This window comes from Chrysochloris asiatica, unplaced genomic scaffold (genome assembly GCF_000296735.1).
Source record: "Chrysochloris asiatica unplaced genomic scaffold, ChrAsi1.0 scaffold00169, whole genome shotgun sequence".
NCBI classification, from domain to species: domain Eukaryota; kingdom Metazoa; phylum Chordata; class Mammalia; order Afrosoricida; family Chrysochloridae; genus Chrysochloris; species Chrysochloris asiatica.
In genome coordinates this window covers 1,779,409-1,792,377 of record NW_006408687.1, presented here as the reverse complement: position 1 = coordinate 1,792,377, position 12,969 = coordinate 1,779,409, and positions in this window count along the sequence as shown.

Sequence of the window (12,969 nt, the reverse complement as noted above, 5' to 3'; positions counted from 1 at the left end):
CTTCAGTCTTTAGTGTTTAATGTATCAAACCTGTTCTTCAGATGATTCCTAAGTTCAGGTGGGATATATTCAAGGTTATATTTTGGCTCTCAGGGACTTGTTTCATATTCTTCAGCTTCACTTTGTATTTGCATATGAGTAATTGATGGTTGAATCGACTCAATGGCACTTGACAACAACAGTTGATGGTCTGTTCCACAGTCTGCCCCTGGCCTTGTTTTCACTGATGATATGCAGCTTTTCCATCGTCTCTTTCCACAGATGTCAATTTGATTTTTATGTATTCCATCTGGTGAGGTCCATGTGTATAGTCGTCTCTTATGCTGTCTAAAGAAGGTATTTGAAATAAACAAATCATTTGTTTTGCAGAAATCTATCATTCATTCTCCAACATAATTTCTATCACCAAGGGTGTATTTTCCAACAAGTGATCCTTCCTCTTTGCTCCCAACCTTTGCATTCCAATCACCAGTAATGAGCAATACATCTTGATTGCATGTTTAATCAATTTCAGATTGAAGAAATTGCTAGAATTCTTCTATTTTATCCTTACTGGTTTTAGTTGTTGGTGCATAAATTTGAATAGTGGTATTAACTGGGCTTCCCTGTAGGCACATGTATATTATCCTATCACAGACAGCATTGTACCTCATTACTGATCTGGATATGTTCTTCTTGACAATGAATGCAACACCATTCCTCTTCAATTTTTCATTTCCGGCATCTTAAACCCTGTGGTTGTCAGATTCAAAATGGCAAATACCAGTCCATTTCAACTCACTAATGCCTAAGATATCGATGTTTATGCATTCTATTTCATTTTTGACAACTTCCAACTTTCCCAGATTCATACTTTGTACATTACATGTTCCAATTTTCAAAGGATGTTTATAGTTGTTTCTCTTCATTTTGAGTTGTGCCCCATTAGCAAATGAAGGTCCCACGGGCTTTTATGCTATGGGCTTTATTCCATTCACATTATCACAGTCAACTCTACTTTGAGGAGGCAGCTCTTCTCCAGTCACATTTTGAGTGCCTTCCAACCTGAGGTGCTCATTTCCCGGCACTATATCTGACAGTGTTTCTCTGCTATTCATAAGGTTTTCAGTGACTGAAAATTCGGAAGTAGTTTGTCACTCTTTCTTCCTAGTCTGTCTTTGTCTGGAAGCTCATCTGAAACCTGTCCACCATGGGTAACCCTGCTGGTATTTAAAATACCAGTGGCACAGCTTTCAGAATCACAGCAACTCATAAGCCACCACAGTACAACAAACTGATAAACAAGTGGTGGATTTGTCCCTAGAATCCTTCAATATTTCAAGATAAGGCTTGTATTTTTTTGTTAAGTTCCTTCAGCTTGAGAAATGCTGACCATGTTCTTCCCTTTTGGTTTTCTAACTCCATTTCATTTCATTAAAATACTTGACTTTGTCTTCTCAACTTGCTCTTTGAAATTCTCTATTCAGTTCTTTTACCGCCTTATTCCTTCCTTTTCCTTTAGCTTCTTTGTGCTCAACATCAAGTTTCATTCTCCTTGACATCCATGTTAGTCTTTTCTTTTTTTTTTTTTTTTGCTTTCTTTCTGCATGATAGTCTTGATGTTCATACCACAATTCTTTGTTTTTTGACCATTAGTGTCTAATGAATTAGATTTGATCTTAAGATGTTCTACAAATGCAGGTGAAATATATTTAAGGTAATGTTTTGGCTCTCATGGTGTTGTTTTAATTTCCTTCAGCTTAAGTTTGAACTCTGTTTCATAGTCTGCCCTTAGCCTTGTTTAGTTGATGATATTGAGCTTTTCCACAGTCCTTTCCCACAGGTGTAGTCAGTTTCATTTCTGAGTATTCCATATGGAGAGGTTCAAGTGTATAGTTGCCTTTTATGTTTTTTAACAAATATATTTACAATGAATATTTCACTTGGGATAAGCTACTTTGGAAAAGTACTGAGTTTCTTATCAGTAAGTGTGTCAACAAAAGAAAACCAAGAAACTATATATTAAGAATATTATAAAGTTATTTAAATATTATATATATATTTAAATGTTGTTCTTTAGAATTTGAAAAATGTGTTGTTTTGCATTTTAGTTGTAAATGTAACCCAGGTTTATTTTATAGAAAGGTTATTAAGGTCTGAGAAGCACAAAGATACCCTTTTAATGCTCTCTTAACTTGTCTTAATTCAAAAATGGCTGTAACTCTACATTGACAGAGAACTGACAGAGGTTCAAGCGGGATTCTGATGAGGATGTGGAGCATGGGATATCATTGCTGGCATCAGATGGATCTTGGTTGAAGGCAGAGAACACTAGAAAGATGTTTTATTTGTCAATAATAAAGACTATTCAAAGGTTTTCAATTGTGTGCATCATGACAAACTATGGACAACATTCCAGAGTATGAGTAATCTGGAACAGTAAATTGTTCTCAAGAGGAACCTGTGTATAGACCAAGAAACAGTTACTTGAAAAGAACAAGGGAACACTGAATGTTTTAAAATTAGGGAAGGTGAGTGTCAGGGTTGTATTTTTTTTTTTTTTTTTTTTACCATATTCATTCAATCTGTAAGATGAGCAAATAATCCAAGTAGCTGAATTATATGAAGAAAAATGTGGCATCAGGATTGGAGGAAGACTCCTTAACAGCCTGTGATATGCAGATGATACAACTTTGCTTGCTGAAAGTGAAGAGGACTTAAGATACTTTCTGATGATACTTGCAGTCTTCATAATGGGTTGCACCTCAATGTGAAGAAAAAAATCTTTACAACTGGACCAATAAGCAGCATCCATACAAATGGAGAAAAGATTGAAGTTGTCAAAGACTTCATTTTGCTCTGATCAACCATCAACACTTGTCGATGGGAGGATGTGATTCTTTAGATAAGACAGGATACAGAACTGAAATGTGATTAATCATTCAAAACAGGACATAATGATTCATAGGAACAACTTTTAAAATATTTTCATAGTTTTTCTTAACAATCTAACATTTTAATTTTACAGAAAAAAAGGTTCAATCAAGCTTTTATATATTAACTTTTAGGCTTAAATGATCTAGAGCAGCGACGTGCAGTTTCTTAAGGATACTTAACATAAAGCAAGGTTCCTGAAAGGAGCCAAGCTGTCTCTGTACACTTTGCAAACTTTTGTTTGTGAGCAAGATCTCAGGCACCGGGCTTCATTTATCTATATCTAAAATGCTACATTGTTCTTAATTATCACATTCCTATATACTTTCAGGAGGAAGGAGAGCATCTGGGTTAAACTGATTATATTCAGAGGTGGTTATTGGGGCAGCCACTATTATCCTCTAATCCAACATTCCCAGAATTTACCATTCCACTTTATTTACAAACCTTGGGTAGTTTTTCTCTAAAAACCTTTTCTCATATTCCCAATATACCTGTTTCTGGCCTTTCTGAATTATCTGAGGAAGCTTTTATTGCCTCAGCTCTAAAAAGGGGTTTCAAACCCATTATTGTTCATGGCTATCAAACATAACTGAATAATCAAATAAGGAGCAGTTCTGACATTCATCCCAGGTGGCTATCGCTTGTTCCTCAGAAAGATTTGTTCCCAGGACTCCACGCACTGCCAACACAGTGGAGGCATTAAGAGAGGCATTGTAAAAGACACCATTTTCTCAGAAGCTATAATTACTGGAGTTAGAAGCATAGAATGAACAATATTAGGACCAAAGAAAATTATACAGAGGTAGCCAACCAGTTAGTTCGTAAAAACCAATGAACCCAGGATGTCAGAAGGTCACTTCCTTTGGCCCTTAGGGTCCATGGCTCGCTATTCTGAGGAGGGCCTTGGAATTGGATTTTCGTCCATGTCACAGGGCCACTGATCAACCCAGGATCTGCATATGCTGACACCAGCAAACACTAATGGAAGCAGTAGTGAAGAAATCAAACGATGTATTGCATTAGGCAAATCTGCTGTACAAAACCTTTTTAAAGTGTTGAAGAATAATGATGTCAGCTTGAGGACCAAGGTGCATCTGACCCAATCCATGGTATATTCAATAACCTTAAATGCGTGTTAAAGTTGGATAGTAAATAAGGAAGACCATAAGTGAATTGATGAATTTGAGTTTAGGTATTGGAGGAGAATATTAAAAGTGCAATGGATTGCCAAAAGAACAAACTAATCTGTGTTGGAAGAATTACGACTAGAATACTACTTGGAAGCCAGTATGGACAAACTTTGTGTCTCTTACTTCAGACATATTATTAGTAGAGACCAGTCCCTGGAGAAGGATATCATAGTTGATAAAGTGGAGGGTAAGATAAAAAGAGGAAGATCCCCAACAAGATGTTTTGGCACAATGGCATTATCAGTGGGTTCAAGTGTAGCAATGATTGTGAGGTTGGCGCGGGACTGGGCAGTGTTTCATTCTGTTATACATGGGGTTGCTATGAGTTGATACTGATTCAATGACAACAACAACTTTTGTCTATGAAGCAGATTTTAGTGACCTACCAAAAGTATGCTGTTCTATTTAACAAATACAGTAGCTGACAATTTATAGGTGCATACATAAATCTGGGAAAATATAAAACATACCACTTCCTTTATTTGATTGCTACATACTATGGATCAGTTCTAAAATCTCTTTGCACCCACCCCAGGTTTATAGCATTTATTTTATACTAAGGCCTGGATGTTTTTCTAAGCACTTTACAAATAATGACTCCTTCAGTTTTACAAAGAACTCTTTGAGGTAGATATTAGTATCTCCAAATCACAAATAAATAAATTGAGGCACAGAGAGATTAAATAATATTCCTAAAGTCATAGTAAAATTTTGCTGAAGTGAACTCAAAAATGGCTACAGCAGTACACTGATAGGTAACTGACAAAAATTAAAGCCAGATTCAGAACAGGACTTGGAATAAGGGATATCTTTGTAGACATCAGATGGATCTTGGCTGAAAGCAGTGACTATCAGAAAAAATGTTTGCTTATACTTTATTGACTATGCAAAGACTTTTGACTGTGTGGATCATAACGAACTATGGATAACATTTTGAAAAATGACTATTTTAGAACACTTAGTTTTGCTCAGGAGGAAGCTGTACGCAGACCAAGAGGCAGTCATTCAAGCCAAACAAGGGAACAATGAATGGTTTAAAATCAGGAAATGTATGCTCCAGGGTTGGACTCCTAACTATATGTCTAATGTATGAAAGACGAAGTCTGACCATCCTGGCCTCCAAGGAGCACTCTGTCTGTATTTCTTCCAGTACAGATCTGTTTGTCGGTTTGGCAGTACATGGTACTTTCAATATTCTCGTCCAACGACATAACTCAAATGAATCAATTCTTCTATGTTCTTCCTTATTCACTATCCAATTTTCACAGGAATATGAGGTTATTGAAAATACCATGGCTTGCATCAGGTGCACCCTAGTCCTCAAACAGACATCTTTACTCTTCAACACTTTAATGAGGTCTTGTGCAGCAGATTTGCCCAATGCAATACATCATTTGATTTCTTGACTATTGATTCCATGAATGTTGATGGTTGATCAGAGCAAATGAAGTCTTGGACAACTTCAATCTTTTCTCCATTTATCTGAATTTTATTTATTGGACGAATGGTGAGGATTTGTATTTTCTTTACATTGAAGTGCAACCCATACCAAAGACTGTGGTCTTTGATCTTCATCAATAAGTATTTTAAGTTCTGCATATCTCAGGTTGTTAATGAGCCTTCCTCCAATCCTAATGCCACATTCTTCTTCATATAATCCAGTTTCTCTGATTATTTGTTCAGCAAACAGATTGAATAAGTATGGTGAAAGAATATAACCCTGGTGAACACCTTTCCTAATTTAGACACGATCATATAGGATTTTATTTTAAAGATGAAAACATCATTATGACTGTACTATTATGGAAACAAAATTTAGTATGTTGAGAAAAAGCCACCAGTGGCGGAAAAAAACATGCATAGCATAAAGATATTCATGTCAACTTGGAAAATTTTGAATCATAAATGCTTGATTTTGATCATGCTGCTTATAATATTTTCCAATATTCTTTATATTTAAATTTTTTGGCCTAAGAGTTTTTTGTAATTCCATTTTTATCCTTGTGGGCTAATGCATCAGACTGCAGTCATTTGAACTACAAGGTCTGTGATTCAAGCTCACTAGCTGCTCCTTGGAAACCCTATACAGGGTCACTATGGGTTGGAACTGACTTGACAGCACTTAACAACAACAACAAGAAGCTCTGCTCATTTGTACTTAGAGAATTCTGAAGAATTATGTTTTCCAAGGAATCGTTTTTCTGAGTGTGACAGTTTCTTGATCTTTTCTGAAGTTGATATTGTTAAAGAAATATGAGATATAATTAGATATTATGGTAGAATTCTAGAGAAAGAGTGGCTTAGCTATTTGTATTTTAGGTATGTGCTTCCATAAATATTGCAGCTTAGAGTAAACCCTCTGGGACTGTTCTACTCTGTGCTATAGGGCCATGATGAGTAACAATTGATTCAATGTTACACAAAAACAATGACATATGTTATATATTGAGTGTGAATGTATACAATCAAATCATATTCAAAGAACACATATTTTGGCACCTGTAATTAGAGAGTGTGAATGGACATATAACTTCTAATGTTTACCAGTATGTTTACCAATATGCTCTAACTCATTTATCTATATATATTTGATACATTTCATTTTTGACACATACCAATTTTCCTTAATATCTTATGCATTTCATGTTCTAATTGATAATGGATATTTGCAGATGTTTCTCCTCATTTTGCGTTGTGCCTGTTCAGCAAATACAGGTCCCAAAAGCTTTACTCCATTTGTGTCACCATGATCAATTCTACTTTGAGCAGGCAGCTCTTCCCCAGTCGTATTTTGAGTGCCTTTTAACCTGAGGGGATCATCTTCTGGCACTATATCTTACAATATTCTGGTGGTATTCATCATATTTCTAAATTCAATATTCTGGTGCTGACAGTGTTTCACTGATATTCATCAGGTTTTCATTGTCTAAACATTCAGAGGTAGTTTGCCTCTCCTTCTTCTAAGGCTGTCTTGGTCTGGAAGCTCAGCTGAAACTGTCCACCATGGGTGACCCTGCCAGCAGTAAAACTTCAACATATCTGTGGTATAGCTTCCAGCATTACAGAAACACGCAAGCCACCACAGTGGAACAAACTGATAGATGAGTGGTGGCTATGAAGAAGAACATGACATTGGGATTGGAGGAAGTCTCATTAACAACCTGGGATATACAGATGATACAACCTTACTTGCTGAAATTAGAAAGGACTTAAAATACTTAGTAATGAAAATCAAAGACCACAGTCTTTGGTATGGGTTGCATCTTAATGTAAAGAAAACAAAAGTCCTCATCACTGGAACAATCATTATAAATGGAGAAAAGACTTCATTTTGCTTGGGTCCTTAATGATCACTCATGAAAGTTAATTTTTTGAATTATTTCATCAGTTCCCCCAGTTTGAGAAATGCTGAATGTGTTCTTCCTTTTTGGTTTTCTGATTCCAGATCTTTGCATATTTTGTTGTAATATTTGGCTTTATCTTCTCAAGCTGATCTTTGAAATTTTCTGTTCAGCTCTTGGACCTCCTCATTTCTTCCATTTGCTTTAGCATCTCTACACTGAAGAGCAATTTCAGTGTCTCTTCTGACATCCATTTGACCTTTTCCTTCTTTCTTGTCTTCTTAATGACTTTTTGCTTTCTTCATGTATGATGTTCTTGATGTCATCCCACAACTCTTCTGGTCTTCGGTCTTTTAGTGTTTAATGTATCAAATCTGTTCTTCAGATGGTCTCTAAATTCAGGTGGGATATATTCAAGGTCATATTTTGGCTCTCCTGGACTTATTTTCATTTTCTTCTGCTTCAGTTTGAATTTGCATATGAGTAATTGATGGTCTGTTCCACAGTCTGCTACTGGCCTTGTTTTGATTGATGATATGGAGCTTTTCCATTGCCTCTTTCCACAGATGTAGTCAATTTGATATCTGATTCATAGTACCTCTGTAAAAGGTTTCCAAGGAGCAGCTGATGAGTTTGAACTGCTGACCTGGTGGTTCAAACTGACCTTGTGGTCCAGTGCTTTATCCCACAACACCACACCAGAAAACCCGAACCGCCATCTTCTATTATAATACCAGAGTTCTGAAAAAATTGTTTTTTCATTAATTAGTAGTCCAACCCTACCCTGAGGACTATTGCAGGAATGGAAACAACCATACACCTTTGTTGGTCACTGATAACTACCATCTGGAGAGATTAAAGGTAACATCTAGAGACAGCTTGGCTGGGATGATCAATAGGACCTTGACTAAACAGACAACAGAGTTCCTGAAATTCCTGGGACCCCTACATCATACCCAAAAATATCTATGAAAAATCTCTGCCCCTTCTCCTTGGGGAGACAGATCTATGGGATTTTCTACACTCCTATTTTTCTAGGTATCAACACTCAATGAAATATTTGTCTTTGCTTTAAGTCCTGGCTCTGTAAGTGGCAAGTGATAAAGAAAAGTTTTTTTCCGGGTCATAGTTCTTATCCACATCCCTAGAATTACTAAGTAAAGAATACTGGTTCTCCAATACTACTGATAAGTTAAAGCTGATTATTCAAACTTTGCTTGATAACTACTCTGCTTTCAAGTTTTACTGCTTCTCACCACAATGTTGGACCAGATATTATCCCCATGTGTGTTTTCCTCAGTGAAGAAATTAACATTTGGCAAGATTACATACAAAGTTTATTTATTTTCTTTGTTTTACTTACTAGATAAACAGTTGTTCTATGGACCCAATAGTTAGTGTTCTGTATATTTTATCATGCTGATTGATAAACATGGTGGGTTTGTTGTTTGATTTCCTTTTAGTTATTACCATAAATGGAAAATGCAACTTGTGTCTATCGTTCCAAACATTTTTCTGTTTTTAAACATTTTATTGTAAATTGGGTGGTTAACAGAGCAGATCATCAGTTGCACATTCAACAATTCATATATTTTTTTTTTCATCTCATTGATGACAATCCCCTCAGTATAACATCACTTATCTTACCTCCTTTCTATATTTCCTATTTCCATCCTTTCTTCTTTCCTAACCCTTCTGAACTTTGTTCTTTGGCAAATGCTGCTCTTTTGATCTTCACAGGTTGATTATTCTAATGTGTGCATACCTCACTAGTGTTATTGTTCCCCTTTGCATAAAAATGTGGCACAAACCATTCTTTACCACTGCACTTTCTATTCAACTGAGTTTGATAGTTCATTGCAATTGTCACACAGAACTCAAACATCATTCTTACAGTTATGGGGTTTATTACGGAAGTTATACCTCTCTCTGCCTGGCCATCCTGACTTCTAAGGAGCATTTTGTCTGCTCTTCTTCCAACACAGATTTGTTTGTTCTTTTGACAGTACATGGTATTTTTTACATTCTTATGTACACCATAATTCAAATACATAAATTCTTCTCCAGTCTTCCTTATTCATGATGCAACATTCACATGCTAACGAGTCAATTGAAATTACCATGTGTACTGATTGTGGATCCAAGCAAAATGAAGTCTTTGACAACTCAATCTTTTCTTTTATTATAATGTTATTTCTTAGTACAATTGTGAGAATTCTGGTTTTCTTTACACTGAGGTGCAAACCATATTGAAGGCAGTAGTCTCTGATCTTCATTAGTAAGTATTTTAAGTCTTCTTTGCTTTCAGCAAGCAAGGTTGTATCATCTACATGTCACAGGTTATTAATGAGTCTACCTCAAATCCTGATGCCACCTTTTCTGATTTTAAATCATTCAGTATTCTACTGTTCTGTTCTAATAACTGCCTCTTTGTCTATTTACAGGCACAATTAAATGTTATGGAATACCCATTCTTTGCAATGTTATCCATAGTTTGCCAGGATCTAAACATCCAAAAGCCTCTGCATAGTCAATAAAGAACAAGTAAAAACCTTTCTGGAATTCTCTCCTTTCATCCAAGATTTATCTGAAATTAACAATGATATCCCTAGTTCCATGTCCTCTTCTGAATCCAGCTTGAATTTCTGGCAGTTCCCTGTAGATGTACTGTTGCAACCATTTTTTTAATTATCTTCAGCAAAATTTTATTTGCATGTGATTTTGATGATACTGTTAGTTTCCACATTCCATTGGGTCACCTCTCTTTGGAATGGGCACAGATGTAGATCTCTTCCAGTTAATTGACAAGGCAACTGTCTTCCAAATTTCTTGGCATAGATGAGTGAGTGTCTCCAATGTTGCATCAGTTTGTTGAATAGTTTCAATTTGTATTCCATCAGTTCCTAGAATATTGTTTTTTGTCAATGCCTTCAGTGCAACTTGGACTTCTTCCTTCACTACCATTGGTTCTTGATCACATGCTGCCTGTTCACATGATTAAGCACTGACCATTTCTTTTTGGTACAGTGACCCTGTGTATTTCTTCCATCTTCTTTGATGCTTTCTGCATCACTCAGTAATTTGCCTATAGAATCCTTCAACACTGCAGCCCAAGGCATGATTTTTTTTCTGCAGTTCTTTCAGCTTGATAAATACTGAGCGTATTCTTCCCTTTTGATTTTCTAACTTCAGGAATTTGCACATTTCATTACAATAGTTGACGTGATCTTGTCAGGTTACCCTTTGAAATTTTCTGTTCAGCTGTCTTACATCCTCATTTCTTTCATTTGTTTTTAATGGTGTTTTGTTTTCTTCCAGTACAATGTTCTTAATGTTCTCTTATAACTCTATGTCATTGTTTGTAATGTATCAAATCTCCTCTTTAAATGATCTCTAAATTCAGGTAGGACATATTCCAGGTCATATTTTGACTCTCTTGGACTTGTTTTAATTTTCTTCATCTTTAGCCTGAACTTGTATATGAGCAATTTATGGTCTGTTCCACAGACTGCCCCTGGCCTTGTTTTGGTTGATGATATAATGCTTCTCCATTATCTCTTCCCATTGTTGTTGTTATGTGTTGTGGAGTTGGTTCTGACTCATAGTGACCCTGTACAGGGTTTCCTAGGCTGTAAAACTTTACAGGAGCAGAAAGCCTCCTCCTTCTCCATGGAACACCTGGTGGTTTCGAACTGCTGACTGTGAGATTAGCAGCCCAATTCATAACCACACATTTCTTCCCATTGTTTTTGTTGTTAGGTGAAATTGAGTCGGTATCGACTCATAGTGACCCTATGCATAACAGAACAAAACAATGCCTGATCCTGGGCCAACCTCACAATTGTTGCGATGCTTGAGCCCATTGATGCTGCCACTTTGCCAATCCCTCTTTCTGGGGGTCTTCCTCTTTTTCTCTGACCCTCCACCTTGCCAAACATGATATCCTTCTACAGTGACTGGTCCCTCCTGACAATATGTCCAAATGAGAGGTGAAATTTGGCCATCCTGGCCTCCAAGGAGCACTCTGGCTGCACTTCTTCCAACACAGTTTTGTTTGTTCTTTTGGCAGTCCATAGCACTTTCAATATTCTCTTCCAACATCATAACTCAAAAGCATCAATTCTTCTACGATCTTCCTTATTCACTGTCCAGTTTTCGCAGGCATATGAGATTATTGGAAATATCATGGCTTGGATCAGGCGCACCTTAGTCGTCAAGCTGACATCTTTGCTCTTCAATGCTTTAAAAAGGTCTCTTCCCATAGATGTAGTTAATTTGAATCCTATGTATTCTGTCTGGTGAGGATACATGTATATAGTAACGTTAATATTATTTCAAAAAGGTTTTTGAAATGAATAAATCATTGGTTTGATAAAATCCTGTCATGCAATCTCAAGCTTGGTCAATCACCAAAACCAATTTTTTCAACTATTGATCCTTCACATTCCAATCACCAGTAACTATCAATGCACCTTGATTGCATGTATGATATGACTGAATAAGTTGTTAGAATTCTCCAATTTCATCATCACTGGCCTTACCATTTGGTGCCTAAATTTCAATGATAATAATATTAACTGGTCTTACTTGTAGGCATATAGATCTTTTCCTAACACAGGCAGCACTATACTTCAAGATAGATTTTGGAATTTCCTTCATGATAATAAATACAATGCCATTCCTCTTCAATTTGTCATTCTCTGCATAGTAAGCCATATGATTGTCTGATTCAAAATGGCCAATATCAGTCCATTTCAACTGGTGTGGCACGGTGAGTTAATGAGTTGGACCACAAAGTAAGTTTGAACTGCAAGGTCAGCAGTTGAAGCTTAGCAGTTTCTCCTAGGAAACCCTATATGGAGTCTCTATGGGTCAGAACTGACTCAACAGCACTTAACAACAATAAGGCTATGATATCAATCTTTATGAATGCCATTTTGGTTTTGACAACTTCCAATTTCCTAGATTCATACTTTGCACATGCAATGTTCTGATTATTAAAGTATGTTTGGAGCTGTTTTTCCTCATTTTCAGATGTACACCATCAGCAAATGAAGGCCCTGAAAACTTTACTTCATTATGATCAACTCTACTCTTAAGAGACAGGTCTTTCCCAGTCATTTTTTAAATGCCTTCCAACCTGAGGGACTCATCTTCAAGCACTATTATCTGACAATGTTTTGCCTCTATTCTTAATGTTTTCATTTTCTGATACTATATCTGGCAATGTTCTACTGATCTTCATAAGGTTTTCATTGGCTAACCAGTCAGAAGTAGCCTGTCTCTCCTTCTTCCTAGTCTGTCTTAGTCTGGAAGCTTTGCTGAAACCTGTCTACTGTGGGTTACCCTGCAGGTATTCAAAATACCTGTGGCATAGCTTCTAGCATCACAGCAACATACAAGCCACCACAGAATTGTTGTTGTTGTTGTCAGGTGCCATTGAGCGGAACCGACTCATAGCGACCCCATGCACAGCAGAACACAACAATGCTCGATCCTGGGCCAACCTCACCACTGCTGCC